At 46.8% G+C, this 18,887-nt stretch overlaps 1 protein-coding gene across 1 annotated transcript in view; it reads left to right on the top strand.

The window, feature by feature from the left end:
• GLP1R (glucagon like peptide 1 receptor) overlaps positions 1-18,887 on the top strand; it is a 730,702-nt gene that overhangs the window by 242,773 nt on the left and 469,042 nt on the right. The window lies entirely within an intron of this gene.

Below are 18,887 nucleotides of genomic sequence, written 5' to 3'. Positions count from 1 at the left end.
CACCCTGTTGCACCCCTGAAATAAGCATAGGTGACGATGTGGTGCACATACATGCCCTGAGGGCATGTATGTGCATCACAGGGCAGTTTGAAAAAATGCAAAAATGTGCATTTTTCAAGGAATTCGCAACTTACCACCAACTAGAAGTTGGTGGTAATTTGCGATTCCTTAAGGCCATTTAGCACATTTTTTTGCCTTCTTACATTGCATTTAAGGAATCGCAGAATTTGCGATTCCTTAAATGTAATCGCAAAATAAGGAATCGCAAATTTTGCAATTCCTTATTTTGCATCGGGATTTCCTTCATACATATCATTTTGCGAATTCGCATTCGCAAAGGCCGAAATTCTGTGAATTTCGGCCTTTGCGAATGCAAATTTCAATGATACATATGGCCCATACTGTTTACAATATGCAGAGAGACAGCCCTCATCGACTATTGGCTTGTATAAATCAACTTTTTTCAGAAATGTGATTGAGACATTGTCAGTCACAAGTCAGGTCAGAGAAATTTCCTGTCTCACACTCATGCAGTTGGCTGCTTGGATATGCCCTTCCACCTCCTATGCAGCGCTTACATTCCAATGCTTGAGGGACTATTTTATATCCAAGCTATGTCAACTAACACTCTTTTCTGTCACACTCAACTTCTTTTCTCATACATATATGTGTTGTATATTAATTCTTCTTGTAATATGGCTGACAGTAGTCATTAGCCCTTCCTTAGTGTTTTCACCTTCTCTCTCCCAGAATACCTGTGAGTGTTCTACCTTGTACCAGAGTGTTCTACCTGTGTCAGTTGAAGGTCTGGTCAGCTGCCGAGGTTTTGTACTCAGCTGTGTCCTACAATAAATCTACATGTAATCAACTAGAAGTATCCTGTCATCTATCACCATCTTATTTAAAACAATATTGCATAGAGAAAGCAATCCTTTTTTAAAGTCTTGTCTTGAAAAATACTTGCATTCGTGTGTACATAGAATGGCTTTTAGTCAGCCCTCTGCATTCATTCTTCCATTCAACATCAACCACATGTTGCATCTGCTCACTGCCACATACAGCGTGAGGGAATGCATCAGCCTTCTTCAGGCTGTCTTGCACTGTGAGTGATGGGATTGTTCATGATGACAAGTGCCCATCAAAAAGAAGTACATTTCAATGACCAAAACTTTACTTTACCATTGTTTTATATAGTTCCATTTTTATCTTTCTAGAAGTCTTTTAGTCATTTTGTGTCTATAAACTTCCTCTCCAAGTTACCGTAATTCATAGCCAATGGTACCTTTTCTTTACTCCAATAAGAATCATATTTCGTTCTAATGAGCATTAGACCTTAGAAGCAGCCGGGGCCCGTGCAGATAAGCGCGGTGGGGCCGGGTGGGGGGGATTTATTAAATATTTATTTAATTTCCATTTGTCGTCATCTGCCTAAATGAGTTTCAACACCTGTTCTAAGTATATCTGCCTGCTAGAAGACATCAATACTGTTCTGTTAAAATCATATGAGATAGTTATGTTTTTAATTAAGTTTAAACATTTTATTGCTGGACGATCACCTTTTTGTTTTGTGGCCATATTCCAGCAATACATGTTTTCAATTGAAAAAAACCCACGTTTATGCACGTGATGTTTCCAATGCTTGTGTCTGTATTAGGCACCCATGCTGGCATAGAGCCCTACATTTTGAAAGATGCTTTCTAAAGTGGAGTGCACAAAGTTGATGAACTAAGCCACTGATTACAAGTCTTTTGACACTTTACATGGTGCCCTCTAGAATCTGGTTCTAAATCTCCACCCCGACATCTGTCTTACCATGCTCCCATGCTGTGGGTTGCTCCCATGCAGTGGTTTGCTCCCATGCTGTGGTTTGCTCCCGTGCTGTGGTTCGTTCCCGTGCTGTGGCTTGCTCCCGTGCTGTAACTTGCTCCCGTGCTGTGGTTTGCTCCCGTGCTGTGGTTTGCTCCCGTGCTGTGGTTCGCTCCCATGCTGTGGTTCGCTCCTGTGCTGTGGTTTGCTCCCGTGCTGTGGTTCACTCTCATGCTGTGGTTCGCTCCCATGCTGGGGTTTGCTCCCATGCTGGGGTTTGCTCCCATGCTGTGGTTTTCTCCCATGCTGTGGTTCACTCCCATGCTGTGGTTCGCTCCCATGCTGTGGTTTGCTCCCATGCTGTGGTTCGTTCCTGTGCTGTGGCTTGCTCCCGTGCTGTAACTTGCTCCCATGCTGGGGTTTGCTCCCATTCTGTGGTTTGCTCCCATGCTGTGGTTCGCTCCCATGCTGGGGTTTGCTCCCATGCTGTGGTTTGCTAACATGCTGTGGTTCGCTCCCATGCTGTGGTTTGCTCCCGTGCTGTGGTTTGCTCCTGTGCTGTGGTTCGCTCCCGTGCTGTGGTTCGCTCCCATGCTGTGGTTCGCTCCCATGCTGTGGTTCGCTCCCATGCTGTGGTTCGCTCCCATGCTGTGGTTTGCTCCCGTGCTGTGGTTCGCTCTCATGCTGTGGTTCGCTCTCATGCTGTGGTTTGCTCCCGTGCTGTGGTTTGCTCCTGTGCTGTGGTTCGCTCCCATACTGTGGTTTGCTCCCATGCTGTGGTTCGCTCCCATGCTGTGGTTCGCTCTCATGCTGTGGTTCGCTCTCATGCTGTGGTTCGCTCTCATGCTGTGGTTCGCTCCCATGCTGGGGTTTGCTCCCATGCTGTGGTTCGCTCCCATGCTGGGGTTTTCTCCCATGCTGTGGTTCGCTCCCATGCTGTGCTTTGCTCCCATGCTGTGGTTCGCTCCCATGCTGGGGTTTGCTCCCATGCTGTGGTTTGCTCCCATGCTGTGGTTCGCTCCCATGCTGTGGTTTGCTCCCGTGCTGTGGTTTGCTCCCGTGCTGTGGTTCGCTCCCGTGCTGTGGTTCGCTCCCATGCTGTGGTTTGCTCCCATGCTGTGGTTTGCTCCCATGCTGTGGTTCGCTCCCATGCTGTGGTTTGCTCCCGTGCTGTGGTTCGCTCTCATGCTCTGGTTCGCTCCCATGCTGTGGTTTGCTCCCATGCTGTGGTTCGCTCCCATGCTGTGGTTCGCTCCCATGCTGTGGTTCGCTCTCATGCTGTGGTTCGCTCTCATGCTGTGGTTCACTCTCATGCTGTGGTTCGCTCCCATGCTGGGGTTTGCTCCTATGCTGTGGTTTGCTCCCGTGCTGTGGTTCGCTCCCATGCTGTGGTTTGCTCCCGTGCTGTGGTTCGCTCCCATGCTGTGGTTTGCTCCCGTGCTGTGGTTCGCTCCCGTGCTGTGGTTCGCTCCCGTGCTGTGGTTTGCTCCCATGCTGTGCTTCGCTCCCATGCTGTGGTTTGCTCCCGTGCTGTAGTTTGCTCCCGTGCTGTGGTTTGCTCCCGTGCTGTGGTTTGCTCCCGTGCTGTGGTTCGCTCCCATGCTGTGGTTCGCTCCCATGCTGTGGTTTGCTCCCGTGCTGTGGTTCGCTCTCATGCTGTGGTTCGCTCTCATGCTGTGGTTTGCTCCCGTGCTGTGGTTTGCTCCCGTGCTGTGGTTTGCTCCCGTGCTGTGGTTCGCTCCCATGCTGTGGTTTGCTCCCGTGCTGCTCTCATGCTGTGGTTCGCTGTCATGCTGTGGTTTGCTCCTGTGCTGTGGTTTGCTCCTGTGCTGTGGTTCGCTCCCATGCTGTGGATGTATGACATTACAACGCATGCTTTTACCACGCATGCCTTTACAACGCAGTTTTTACAACGCATGCCTTTACAACGCATAGTGCTTTGGGGCGCTGGATAGTGAATAGTTTAATTTTCTATTCCAATTCCAGTCCCCGTGGATAGTAGGGAAGGTGTTGGATAGTAAATTAAATCTATTCCCTATCCTAGAGCGCCCCCCAGCGCAATGCGTTGTAATGGTTTGCGTTGTAAAAGTTGTGTCGTAAAGGCACTGCCTGGTAAAAGTTGCGTTGTAAAGGATGTTTCCCCTTTAAATGCCTGATAGGCACAACTTGAAGGCATTGATTTCCAATGAGCAGAGAATAGAAGCTTCAATCACATTAACGCTAAGGCACAATTTCAACCCGTTCGATGCGTCGGACGGCTAGGAGCCGTCCGATGCCACAGTACTCGTGTGCGTCAGATGTCTCCCAGCTGTCCCCGCACATGCGCTGGAAATCCCTCTAGTGCGTGCACCATAAGGATTTCTTTCAGTCCAAAACAGCCTTGGGAAAGGCTTCGCCAGCCCCCGAGGCTGTTCGGTTTGTTTCAGTGAAATGACGATCAGTCCACACGTCGCGCTGATGTCATTTCACTGAAACCGAAACTGAAATGAGCCAATCGGTTCATTTCAGTTTCACTGCCTACGTGCTCAGGGGGCTATGTCATTTCTATCTTTCTGCCCCTCCCTGGGGAGCAGATGGGGGCAATATCCCTGATCTGTTTCCCCGGGAGGGCAGGAAGCCCACTTAGCACCAGGGTTTATGGTTTTTTTTTATTCGTGGGGGTGAGGCCACTGGCCTGCCCATTTTGAGCAGCTCCTACCCCTACTAATTGGATAGTCTTTCTGCCCCCTTTGGGGATAAATGGGGGCAATAGCCCTTGATCTGTCCCCCCAGGGAGGGTGGGGGCAGGAAGCCCACTAGGCAACCAGGGACAATTTTGTTTGTAGATGATTGGTGGGGGCTGATCAGAATGGGCATGCCAATGCCCTGCTCCCTAAATCAATAGCCCCTTATCTACCCCCCAGGGAGGCAGAAAGCCCACTTGGTACCAGGAATTATGTTTTTTTATATATAGGGGTGGGGGTTGCCCAAAGTGGGCATGCCAGTGCCCCCCAAAGACGAATTTGACAGCCTTTCTGCCCCCTTTGTGGGCAGATGGTGGCAAAAGCCCCTGATCTGCCATCCTCACGGAGCAAAAAGCTTACTAGGAAGCCAGGGACTCTTTTTTTGGTAGGTATGGGGTGGGGGCTTTCTAGAATGAGCTTGCCAATGCCCCCACCCCCTAAAAAATATGCACAGTCTTTCTGCCCCCCCCCCGAGAGGCAGATAGGGGCAATAGGCCCTGATCTTCCCCTCCGGGGGGAAGGGGAAAGCTCACTAGACACATATGGTATGTTATTTTTATATGTAGGGTTGGGGCTGTCTAAAATGGACATGGGGCCAGAGGAGGGTTATTACCCCCGATCTGCCCCACAGGGGGGGCAGAAAGCCCACTAGACACCAGGGATAAACACTTGTTTGATTTTTCCTTTCTTGCCCAGTCTTGGGGCGGGCCAGGGGGGGTGACTGACGGGGGTGGTAGAAGCACTCCCTTCACTGTGCATGACAGTTTGGCCTGCCGTCTCAGGCCGGCCAAACCGCCACGGACAGTGAAAGCTGTCTCCAACGCAGCAACACAGCTGGGTGGGGGAGAGCAGGCACAGCATCGCAGTCTGTCCTGGAGAGCCAATCGAGGGCACTCAGGCCAATCCTGAAGCTGCACCTCAGAATCGACTGCAGGGCATTCTGGGAGCCTGTACCTCCTAGAGAAGAAGACGAGAAGAGCGAGACACCAGCCGGCTGCAGGTAAGTTATTTATGTTGTAACATTTACTTTTCCCACCCGTGACACCTATGCCCTCCCCACCTCCCCTCGCCAGCTCTGCCCACCCCGCCGCTCGTCCAGCACACCGGCTGTGCCTGGGTGTGCGCGCACTGGCGGTGTGGCTTGTGTGGATCCACCAGTGTTTTTTTACCCAGAATCCCATGCAAACCAAATTAAGCTAACAAAATCAAATTTTTCTTACATTTCTGTGTGGGATCACAGTACCGGCACAAACTTCCTATCGCATAGCATTCCTCTTGGTCTCCCGATAACAATGATACCTCACTTGTGTGGGAGTCCAATATAGAATCACCTAAAAACATATTTTAAAAAAATATAGCGCTTAGAGTTGGCTGGGCTATCACCTGAATCCCTATCTGTATGGACCTTCCCAGTCGCAGGCCCTTCGCCCACCCCCACAAGTGAGGTATCATTTTACTCGGGAGCCTGAGGGGAACGCTGAGTGGTAGGACATTTGTGCTAGCACAGTTATCCTAGACAGAAATGTGAGGAAAATTAGCTTTATTTAGCTACATTTGAGGTTTGAAGGGGATTCTCGTTAGGAAAACATTGGGGCATCCACGCAAGTCACACCTTCCTGGACTCCCCTGGGTGTCTAGTTTTCAGAAATGTCTGGAATTGGCAGGTTTCCCTAAGTGGCCGCCGAGCTCGGGACCAAAAACGAAGGTGCCCCCTTGCCAAATCAGTCGTTTTGTGACAGATAATTTTGATGTCTCCACAATACGTTTTGGGCCCTTCCCTGTCATGGTTACTTGGCCCACCCCCACAAGTGAGGTACCATTTTATCAGGAGACCTGAGGGAACGCTGATTGATAAGAAATTTGTGTCAGCCCAGTGATCCGAAAACGTTCTCACACAGAAATGTGAGAAAAATGTGTTTTCTTTTAGCTAAATTTGAGGTTTGCAGGGGATTCTGGGCAGGAAAACATTGAGTCACACCTCCCTGGATTCCCCCCGAGTGTCTAGTTTTCTGAAATGTGTGGTATTGGTAGGTTTCCCCAGATGGCTGCCAAGTCCGGGACCAAAAACACATGTGGCCCCCTTGCAAAACCAGGTTGTTTTGAGATAAATAATTTTGATGTCTCCACAAAACGTTTTGAGGCCTTCCCTGTTGTGGGTACTTGGCTCACCCACACATGTGAGGTACCATTCTTACCAGAAGACCTGGAGGAACGCTGGGTGGTAGGACATTTTTGTCAGGCTGGTGATCACAAAACTTTCCGACACAGAAATTAGAGAAAAAATTTGATTTTTTTTTGCTAAATTTGAGGTTTGCAGGTGATTCTGCGTAGCAAAACGTTGAGGGTGTCTGGTTTTTGGAAATGTCTGGGATTAGTAGGTTTCCCTAGATGGCCGCTGAGCCCGGGATCAAAAATGCAGGTGACTTCCCTGCACAACCAGGTCTTTTTTTTAATCGTTAATTTTGAAGTCGACAGAGTATGTTTTGGGCTGTTTCCTGTCACGGGCACTAGGCCTGCCCACACAAGTGAGGTACCATTTGTATCGGGAGACTTGGGGGAATGCTGAGTGTGTGGAAGTTTGTGGATCCACGCAGATTCCAGAACATACCATCCCAGAAATGTGAAGAAAATGTGTTTTTTGTGACAAAGTTTGAGGTTTGCAAGGGATACCGGGTAATAAACCCTAGGGAGAGCCACACAAGTCACCCCATCCTGGATTCCCCTAGGTGTCTAGTTTAAAAAAATGTATAGGTTTGATGGGTTTCCGTAGGTGCCGGCTGAGCTAAGATCCAAAATTCACAGCTAGGCACATTGCAAAAACAATGGTCAGTTTTCACTGGAAGAATGTGATGTGTCCATGTAGCGTGTTGGGCTGTATCCTGTCGCAAGCACTAGGCCTACCAACACAAGTGAGGTACCATTTCTATTGGGAGACTTAGGGGAACACAGAATAGTAGAACAAGTGTTATTACCAAATGAATTTCTTTGTATTTCTGACTTCCAAATGTAAGACAATCTGTAAAAAAGAAGTCATTTTGAAAAGTGTCCTCTAATTCACGTTTGTAAGGGTACCCACAATTTCGGAGATGTGCAAATAACCACTGCTTCTAAACTCTATATTTTGTTCCCATTTCGGAACAATATATGTTTCCTTGGTACCTATTTTTCACGCATGATATCCTTGTAGCAGCATTGTGCCTCCCTCCAACCGTGCTCCTCGTCTCTCCACAGCCCCTCTCTCACATACATTTCATTTCTTTTACAGCACTACTCATACCAGTGTAGGGTATCAAAGCACTTTGTATCCCGCTCACAGTACACAGAGTATGAATCATACCTGTGTAGGGAACATCCTTTACAACGCAACTTTTACAACGCACTACCATTACGACACAACTTTTACAATGCATGTCATTACAACACATTGCGCTGGGGGGCGCTCTAGGATAGGGAATAGATTTAATTTACTATCCAACACCTTCCCTACTATCCACGGGGACTGGAGTTGGAATAGTAAATTACAAAAAACTATTCACTATCCAGCACCCCTTAGCGCTATGCGTTGTAACAGCATGCGTTTAAAAACTGTGATGTAAAGGCATGCGTGGTAAAAGTATGCGTTGTAACTTCATACATCCTACCTGTGTAAATCAGTCTATAGGAATTTTTACATAAATCAATAAGGATTATGAGATGTAGAAATCACATGTCCTCTATACCAGTAAGTAAACAGTATATTTTAGGAGTGTTTGGTCTGAAGAAGCACAAACCCAGGATTTAAAACATACCACAGTGGTTGGGATTGACTCTACTAATAGGAATGTATTTCCACCCAAATGAACCCTCTTTTGCCGTGTTAAGAAAATGAAAGACTGGGGGGAGAAACATAGCATTCTAACCTATTCCATGCAGATTCCATGCAGCTCGTTGAAGAGAGTTCATAGGTCATTGTGCTATAGTAGGATTGTAACTTAGAGCTAAAAGTATCAAAAGTATCTTTGACAAAAGCTGTAAAAAAAGCACTGGGCTGTACAATACAGTTCTTTGGTCTGCATGGTATATGTTCTTTACAGCAGGCATATTACCTTCTGTGCTACTTTATGTTGAGGCAAAACTGCCACTAGACAAATCTCTGATCTCTCCACAGCAGTAACATCAATCACCAAAGTCATCTTGACATTTTTATTATTCCCTGAAAACTGCTTGACACAGAAGGAACTCTGCAGCAGGTGCTTTTAAACCCATAAGTTATTTCTAAACATAGCGCCCCAAACTCAGTGCCAGGTGTGGCTGCACCAGCCGCACTGTCCTACGGCTGACCCTGATACTAAGAAGAAATTTAATGGCCTCAGCCTGAGGCTGCAGTCAGGTAAAACATCTGGGGCAGGTGAGATAGGATAGATGACTGTCCTACAAGGACGAGCTACCTTTGGTGGCCTAAACAAGTGCAGAGAAAGTTGGCTCAAAAACCTTATCATTGCTCTACTAATGCATTGAAAAATTACAATACATCTGTTTTAAAAATAAAAAGTATGTTAATGCTAATTACTAGGGGTGGGCAGAAGTCGCTGAGTTTCACTCTGCGGAATTCTATTAACCCCTTCGACGCTCATGACGAGCTCGTCATGAGTTACGCCTCTCGTACGCTCATGACGAGCTGAGCTCGTCATGAACCGCGGGTTTTTGCAAAAGTCAGCGCACAGGGGGAAAACGCGTAGCGCGCATGGGGTTAAGTTACATAAAAACTCAGTGATATTCCGGAGAGTTCTGCCAGCAGGCAGAATTTGGTACATTGTTCTGGCGATGCCTAATTCTATAGCCGGCAGCTTGTTCCGCGCTGTAAAATCATTGCGAACTGCACCTTGCAGCACGCCAGAGGGCGTGGCTTCTTTCTACCACTCGAGTAGGTTTTCTACGCTCGAGGCAGCTTTCTCAAAGCAACGGCCCGCATTGTGGAATCTCTCCGCGAGTCGTTCTAGCTCCCCAAAATCACACAAAGGTTCGCACATTCTCACTCGTGTTGCCAACTTAACGTTGGCAAGCCATGCACGAGAAAAAAACTCCACCACGTGGCAATTGGCGTAGTTTTGCCAGAACTCTGTGATCCAAGCGAAACGCTGAGTGGGCAAAACTCAGCAAACGCCGCCGACGGAGTAGAATTTTTTGCCCACCCCCACTAATTACATGGGTACTCACGGTTTATACAATAATATTTTCAGTGTGGTTGAATTTCAAACACAGTAAACTGGACATTTACATGAACACTTTTGTTCTAATAGGCCTTTTGTTAACATATACATTATTTAACTTATTTTAAAAAACTGACTACTCAGTAATGTGTTCCAATCATAATAAATTTACACTCATACAATTAAAATTAAAAATACAAAAGAGAAATGTAAAGTAATTCCCACGTGCCAAGCTGTTTATTGTATTTGTAGATATAGAGGAGTACCTTACAGACCTGTAACAGAATACAGTTCCACGTCTTGAGTACAAGTTGGAAATCACTCATGAGCCAAGTAAATAAAGGGTGTAACTGGTATTTTTATTTTTGTATTTTTTTTGGTTTATTTGAGTTTTATATAGCGCTAGCTAGACCGGAAGGTATCAGAGCACTTTACATATCATGCGAAGAAAATTACACGTGAGGATTCTTGTGGGTCGCATCAGTTGACCAAAGAATATGGAATAATACAGCATTAAGGTAGTCAAATAGTCAAAGAGAAAAGTAAATAAAAATACAGCATTAGGGTAGTGGAGTTAATGACAGATTATAGACTGCACAAGTCTGACGCCCGCATTCAGGGCCGGACTGGGAACCAAAACCGTCCCCGGGAAAATGCTCGGATGGCCCCCGGGGGGAGGTCTGAGCTCTTTGCCGGGGCCGGTTTTCGGCCGATTTTGTAGCTATGCTGCATAAACGGCCCTGTAACAAAACCGGCCCCCAGGGGCCCAAAACCGGCCCCCACCCTTGTGGCGCACCGGGGGATTGCCCGGTGCCCGCAACGGCCAGTCCGGGCCTGACCGCATTGAAGGATCGTGTTGCTGGAGGTTGGATCTTTGGTAAACGTGGTTCAGCTCGTGGGCGAGCTTAAGTAGTTGTTGAGCAGTAGAGATTTGAGGTCCTGTTTGAATCACGCCAAGGAGGGGTTGGTAACGCTGTCAGGTCTACATTACGCAAATTAGACACTCAGTCATATGTATACATGATATTCTAGTTAGAGCTAACGTGTCCGTTTCTATGGAACACGCTATCTACTCCATTATATAAAAGTACATAATTACATCAGTCATACTCTGTATAAGACATTATTAGGCAAGCTAGAAATTTTCAAAACAAATCACAGAAAATAGGCCATCTTCATTTACACTCCCATTCTCTGGTTACATAAGAGCTGATCAGGTGTCCACACCATACAAATATCAAACCTATTGGCTTTGCCAATGCTTGTTTGGCTGGCAGCACTGAGGAGTGAGTGCAGAACGAAATCTGTAAATGGATGCTACAGAAAACAAAGTAATCTTTTTTACATAGCATCCATATTTCACTGGGCAACGATTGGGTCATCAATCGTTGCCCAGTGCCACTGGGCCGCTCGCGGGCCAGTTTCCGGTGCAACAGAATGGCTCGTGCATTCCAATGGAGGCAGAAGGACACACCCAAACATCCAGTAAAAAAAACTGTGGGACTAAAATACTCTGAGGGGACGATCCAAAACATGATTGACAACATTGCAAGCCAATGGGTGAAGCTTCCAGAGCAAAATAAGTCAATGTCTTTAGGGGGGAACATCCATTACGACGCGGTGTTTACACCGCACTACCATTACAACGCTGGTTTTACAACGCAAGTCGTTACCACGACTTGCGCTGGAGGGCGCTCTAGGCTAAGGAATAGTAGATTTACTATTCCAACACCTTCCCTACTGTACGTAGGCTGGAGTTGGAATAGTAAATCTTCCTAAGTCCAGCACCCTACAGCGCAAGTCGTGGTAACGACTTGCGTTGTAAAACCAGCGTTGTAATGGTAGTGCGGTGTAAACACCGCGTTGTACTGACATACAACCGTCTTTAGGAGACTGATCCAATGTCCCATTAAAGTGAGTATACAATACAATATGTTTGCCAGGAAAGGTGCATGTGTCATTTGATGTCAAACCTAAAAACAGGCCAACAATCCTACAGCGCGCAAGCTGGGTGTGGATGTTCATCGATGGCGCTGTCTTAAATTGTCGCGTCCAACCTGTAAGGCTGGGTTGGGTGTGTTGATGGGGAACATACAGTATTTTAAAACGTGGGGACCTTGGAAGGAAGACTAACAAAAAACACCACTATTTATGATGGGAGTTTAGGAAAAAGGGGGCGTGTTCTATAAAAATACTAAGCACAACTGGACATACCAGTAAAATCAGCGGGGAACATCCTTTACCACAAAACTTTTACAATGTGATACCATTACCACGCAGGTTTTACAACGAAAGTCGTTACAACGACTTTCGCTGGAATGCGCTCTAGGATAGGGGATAGTTTAATTTACTATCCAACACCTTCCCTACTATCCACGGGGACTGGAGTTGGGATAGTAAATTAAACTATTCACTATCCAGCGCCCCCCAACGCAAGTCGTTGTAACGACTTGCGTTGTAAAACCTGCGTTGTAATGGTACGTGTGGTAATACCAAGCATTGTACCGTCATACATCCTTATTGAAGCCTTTGTGTTGTCACCTTGCCTTTGTGTTGTCCGTGCGTCACCTTGCATGACTCAAGAACAACACAAAGGCTTCCTAAATATGTGCCCGGGTTTGTAAATAACCTGTAGACAAAACCTGTGCCAATGAAACAGAAAGGATCTGAGGGGAAAACCTTCTGTTTTCCTTTTTCTAAGAACATTTCTGTCTGTCAAGCTGTCTGTAAAGCTTGGTGCCAGGGCCATCTGGTAATTGAGGAAGAGAGGATAGAAAATGACGTTCCAGACACATAAATAAAACAGATAAAGAGGAGAAATGTGAATTTAAATTAGCCCCTAGGGGTGGGCCAACACAGCCATTCTGCTTTAGAACCTTCTGACAGAGATTATTGAGAAATCTGCTGCTGAGGCCATCACAGCCAAAAGCCACAAAAAGGATATTAGAGATTGCCAGGGAGGGACATTAGGAATCAGAAAGATGAAAAATAAATTTGGTTTATTTGCCTGTTATCACGGTCGGACTGGGCTACCAAAAGCACCCCGGGCAAAAATGCTCAAACCAGACTGCTCCCATCCATTCATCCACCCAACCCACCCAGCCCCAACCCATCTATCCGTCCGTCCATCTGTCCGTCCATCCATCCATCCAACCACCCAACCCAAACCACCCAGCCCCATCCCATCCATCCACCCAGCCCCAACCCATCCATCCATCCATTCATCCATCCAACCCAACCAGCCCCACTATATCCATCCATCCATCCATCCATCCAACCCACCCAGCCCCAATATATCCATTCATCCGTCCATTCGTTGGGCCATCCATCCATACATCCTTCCATCGATCCATCAATCCACCCAACCCACCCAGCCCCAACTCATCCATCCATCCATCCATCTATCCAACCCACCCAGCCATAACACATCCATCCATCCGTCCATCCAGCCATCCATACATCCTTCCATCTATCCATCCACCCAACCCACCCAGCCCCAACCCAGCCATCCATCTGTCCGTCCGTCCATCCATCTATCCAACCTGCCTAGCTCCAACCCAACCATCCATCCATTCATCCACCTATGCAGGGTGGTACCACAGGTACCCCCCCGTGTGCACCCCCCACCCCTCCTTCACTTTGGGGTCCCCCTGCTTCACTTTGGGGGACCACTTTGGGGGACCGCATGCAAGGCATTGAAAAATGTCCATCATAATATGGCTAGACACCGCCACCATATTATTCCTGTGGCGGACGGTCTTTCTGTCCGCCGAGGTCCCCCCCACCATACTAATATGGCGGGGGGGGAAACGAGTGTGGATGTCGGGCGGATTGCCCCCGCCAGGCAGGCAGTGGCTACCGCCAGCCTGGCGGGGGCAATCCACCCGACATCATAATGGGCCCCCTAGTGTGGAGATTGTAGTCTAGGGGGACATGCAATCAATAAATAGTGTGTTACATGCTGAACGGGGAATGGCGTTATGCCTCAGTGCCCACCCGACATTAAACCCGCTAAGAGCTCTTGAAGCCTCCTGGTGGAAGGTGGGCAGACAAATTGAGAATTATCGCAAATTTGTCTATGTTCCCTCGGATTTCTGTTGTAATTCCCCATTTCTCATTAGAACCTTTGGGTTTTCCCACATCCTTACACTACCGATGTGCGGAACTGATCACTGTGGGGTCAGAAATAGTGCTTCAGTGTTCCCAACATCTCTGTAATGGAGCCTTTTGTATTTGTGTAGTGTGCATCAGCCATGGACATGGCCTCCTAGCAGTGATGTCTAGCACATAAGAGTAAGGCCTAGATGTATCAAGCCTTTTGCGATTCGCAAAGGCCGAAATTCCCAAACGGCTATTTTGCATTTTTTGAAATGTATGAAATAATTGCAATTTAAGGAATCGCAAAAATTTGCGATTCATTATTTTGCTTAATCATTTAAGGAATCGCGAATTTTGCGATTTCTTAAATACGATGTATGAGGCTGTTAGAAATTGCGATTTTGTGTTAAGAAATCGCAAATTACCACTAACTTGTAGTTCGTGGTAATTTGCGATTTCATTTGAAAATGTCCTATTTGGCATTTGTGAAGGTTGCATGTGACACACATACATGCCCATGGGGCATGTATGTGCGCCATATGCACACACATGTACATTTCAGGGGTGAAGCAGGGTGTCTTTGAGACACCCCTGCACCCTTGAAATTATTCCTTAATTGCGAATTCGCAAAATGCGATTCGCAAATTAACAAATAATGCACAAGCATTCCAATGGGCCCTGGCCCATAGGAATGCATGGAAAATTATTCCTTATTTGCGAATTCGCAAAGTGCGAATTTGCAAATAAGGAAGACTAAGAAATCGCAAAAAATCTGCGATTTTTTACATACATTCCATTTTGAGAATTCTAAATAGCGATTCCTTAAAAATCGCTATTTAGAAATCGCAAAATGGAATTTTGATACATCTAGGCCTAAATCTCTGCTTTGCAGATAAACTGGATGATTGATTTTTGTTTTGTGTATGTGTTTGGCTTCGGAGTTGTGCCACAGGGACGTATACACTCTTGAATGGTACCCAGAGCCTTTGCTAAGATAGCGCCCCGGGCGTGGGTGGAGAGAAACTTGGCGCTCTTGCTGATGGGAGTGAATTAAATGAGGCAGCAGGGGGTCCCTCTGGGGTTCACTGGTCAGTACCTGGATGAGCAGGGACTGGCCCCTGAGCACAAGCACCCCCCGGCCCTCCCCAGCTCACCCAGACCACCGATGGCTGATGGTTTTGTTGATGTGTGCCAATAGGGGTCAGAGGTTGAAAGGAGGGCAAGGGGTGTTAAAAACATCACCCGCCACATGATAATGAAGCACTAAAACCACTTTAAACTGGCAAATCAGACAGAAAAGAACAAGCAGGGACAAGGCAGGAACAAGATGAAAAGGGCGCTGCTGTTGGCATAAACTTAATGCATACAGCTCTGGGCAGCCCTTAAAAGAATTGGCGCCCTGGGCCCATCTCGTCCATGCTAAGGGCTGGCCCTGGGGGGAACAGCCATGACAACGCAGGGATTACCCCGCACTGCCATTACAACGCAGGGATTACAACGCAGCGCCATTACAACACAGGGATTACAACGCACTGCCATTACAACGCGGGGATTACAACGAAAGTCGTTACAACGACTTTCGCTTGAGGGCGCTGTTGGATAGGGAATAGTTTAATTTTCTATCCAACACCTTCCCTAATGTCAAGGTGGGCTGGAGTTGGAATAGAAAATTAAACTAATCCACTATACAGCGCCCTCCAGCAAAAGTCGTTGTAACGACTTTCGTTGTAATCCCCGCGTTGTAATGGCACGCGGGGTAAAAGCCTGTGTTGTAATGCCATACAACCGGCCCTGGTAGCACCCACGGATGCCTTTCAAGATGGAGTGCTATATATTTAAAAATAGACCACAAACCAACGTAATATGCAGCCACATAAATAATCATTTAAAAAATAGATTTATTTCCCATCATTAGCCTTAGAAATTGATATTGAATTCTCCAATGGCCACCTTAAATAATTCCCATTCCTAGTCTAAGAAGGTAATTTCGTATGACTGGATTTGGGAAAAGGATCATATATTGTGCAGTGTTTGGCAAGTCCAGGTACTTAAATTAGACTCAGGCTTTCCAAAGAAGTAGATTTTTTATCCCATTTCCCCTTACACTCCTGGTCATTGCTGGGGTGAAAGTGGCCAGTTATAGAAAGGGCTGTTTATGTTTTAGGATCGATTCCACTACCAGAGAGTAAGGATAAAGGATACATTTTTGTTATGCTTGATTAATTAAAACCATTGCATATATTAAATACACGTTTAGATTCGAACTCCTTGCACAAATGCAATAAATGACCAGAGAGTACTCGCAGATGCCCTGAAGACTAATCCTGCAGAGCTTAGGGGTAGATGTATCAAGCCTTTTGTGCGAATTTCGGCCCTTGCGAATCGCAAAAGGCTTTTTTGCATTTTTTGAAATGTATTAAAAAATCGCAAAATAAGGAATCGCAAAAATTTGCGATTCCTTATTTTGCTTAAGCATTTAAGGAATCGCAAATTTTGCGATTCCTTAAATGCAATGTATTTGGGTTTTAGAAATTGCGAATTTGGGTTAAGAAATCGCAAATTACCACCAACTTGTAGTTGGTGGTAATTTGCGATTTCATTTAAAAATTCCCTATTTGGCATTTGTGAAGGTGGCATGTGACCCACATACATGCCCGTAGGGCATGTATGTGCGCCATATGCACACACATGTAAATTTCAGGGGTGCAGCAGGGTGTCTTTGAGACACCCCTGCACCCTTGAAATAATTCTCAATTTGCGAATTCGCAAATTGCGATTTGCAAATTAAGAAATATTTCGCAATCATTCCTATGGGCCTCCTGGCCCGTAGGAATGCATGGGAAATTATTCCTTAATTGCGAATTCGCAAATTGCGAATTCGCAAATAAGGAACACAAAGAAATCGCTAAAAAATAGCGATTTTCTACATACATTCCATTTTGCGATTTCTAAATAGCGATTCCTTAAATCTTACATCTACCCCTTAGTCCCAACAGATTCCGTTATGTTTCTTAGGAATTCTTTTTTTTTTTTTTTTTTTTTTTTTTAAAAACCTTTATTTGAGCAAGCAAGAAGGTACAAGGATGGGCCTACAACCACACGGGCCAGCCGCTAAAAAGGAGTAGACACATATCATATATGCCCGCAGAGGTAACAGTCAACCAACAATGCAATACTCCACATTATATACAGAGCAAAAAACAGGTTTTATATTTATTTCTTAGGAATTCTTGAGCTGGACACTGCTAAGTATCCTAAGAGCACAAACCCAGCTCAGTTCTAACCGCGTTCTCATTGCACAACTTGGAAGGGCGAAGGCTTTTTTTTTCATCACCCTGTCTTCAGCCTTAGAATATTTTACCCACCCATCCAGCATTCAAACAACAGACAGACAACACCATTGGAACAATTTTCCTTGCAATTGGTTTTACCAGTGCTTACAAAGAAAACCGCCCATAGAGCTTATCGAAACGAGAAAGGGCCACCAAGGAGGTGGAGGCCTTTAGCTTTGTTTTCCTGCAGGGATGGACTCCATCAGCCCCAAAAATTCCTCAACAATCTCCGTACTGGTTTCCACCAACCATCATCAGCTCTAGATCTGATTTTGACAAGAACATAGTTATTGTTGTGTGGTTTCTGATTCTCGGTTCATTGATGTCACAGACGACGTTTAACCCCTTCCATGCTGATGACGGCCCCGTCTGTCATGCATCACGGTGGGCGTGTGCTGATGACGGCTGGGGGCCGTCATGAACCCGCCCACTCATTAAAATGGCCGCACAGGCGCAGAATCGCGTCGCTCCTAAGGGGTAAAAGCATCAGTTTTTCTCTGGAGTCCTACTAGAGTTTGATCCAGTAGGAAAAGATCACTAACAAAAAAGAGCAAAACAACAGGAAGATTTTCACTTTTAGGGTAAAAATGAGTGGGATTTGGCCGGTGCAGCGGTGTCGGCTCATAGCACTCGAAAAAAGACGGAACAATGAAAAGGCCAAGAGACAGCCCTGTTTTAGACCAATTCTAAACAGTATTTTGGCCATTAGTCTTCCACTCTGGCCCAATGACCAATGAGTGGAAGCCGGCGGATGATTGACATGAAGCAGGAGGAATCTCCCTGCTCCCTAAATTAGACTATAATTGACAGCGCTCGATGGAAAACTGCTCACTTGTAGATTGAACAAGTTGGAATCAGGCTTGCTCCAGAGGCATCAGGCATTTATCAGTAGACCAGTCATCAAGCCTTTCCAAAACAGCTCTAGAAAGAATTTATTGAGTGGTATTCTTTAATGATTACATTTTAATATACGAGCTCATTTATTTTGCTGCTTTATGTTAAGCCTACCATAAACAAGCTGTCTGGTTGCAAAAGACCTGTTGTGGGCTTACCAAAAACTTACAGGGACTCACAGTCTGCCGTCTGCTGATCATGGTTTCGCTTCATTGACCCTCATTTCCTTGCTTCTTTTTTGATGGCTTCCCCAGTCCCCGCTTCTCCATCTTGTGTTTGTCCTTCCCCGGTAGCACGACCTTGTAGTGTTGCTGCCAGTGGGGTGTACCACTGCAGCACACGCCCCCTCCCCGATATTGTATTGGTAAAAACCCCCATAGCGCAGACGGACCTGGTTTGGTCCAAACGTGAGCGTGGACACGCAAGGCTGCCAATAAAAGGCCCAGGGGAGCTGGGCGTGGTCAAGTTACGCACTGCCACCACTGTTACTCCACGTGTCCTGTGTCTCCTTGTAAGGGCCCACACCAGGACACTACACTGGCGACGAGGTGGTCAGCAATCCACCCAGTGGCCCCGCCGCCACTCCCACGAACCCCCGGCGCACCCCGCCGCAGAGCGCTGTGCAGGCCCGCACCGGGCGCCCCGCCCGTCACCCAGCCGCCGACTTACGGAAGCCTGCCGACGACTTGGAGCCGCTCCGCGTGCTGCCCGCTCTGCTGCTGCTCCTCTGCAGGGGCCACCACCAGCCAGGTACCCCGCTACCTCTCGCTGCCCCCAGCCTCCCTCTGCTCCGTTTTCCACGGCCCGCAGGCGTTTGCCGGCTCCGGACGCTTCCCGCGCATGCG

The sequence above is a fragment of the Lissotriton helveticus genome, chromosome 6 (genome assembly GCF_964261635.1).
Source record: "Lissotriton helveticus chromosome 6, aLisHel1.1, whole genome shotgun sequence".
Taxonomy (NCBI): domain Eukaryota; kingdom Metazoa; phylum Chordata; class Amphibia; order Caudata; family Salamandridae; genus Lissotriton; species Lissotriton helveticus.
Note: the sequence above shows the minus strand (reverse complement) of the source record. Positions and strands in the feature narration are given on the sequence as shown.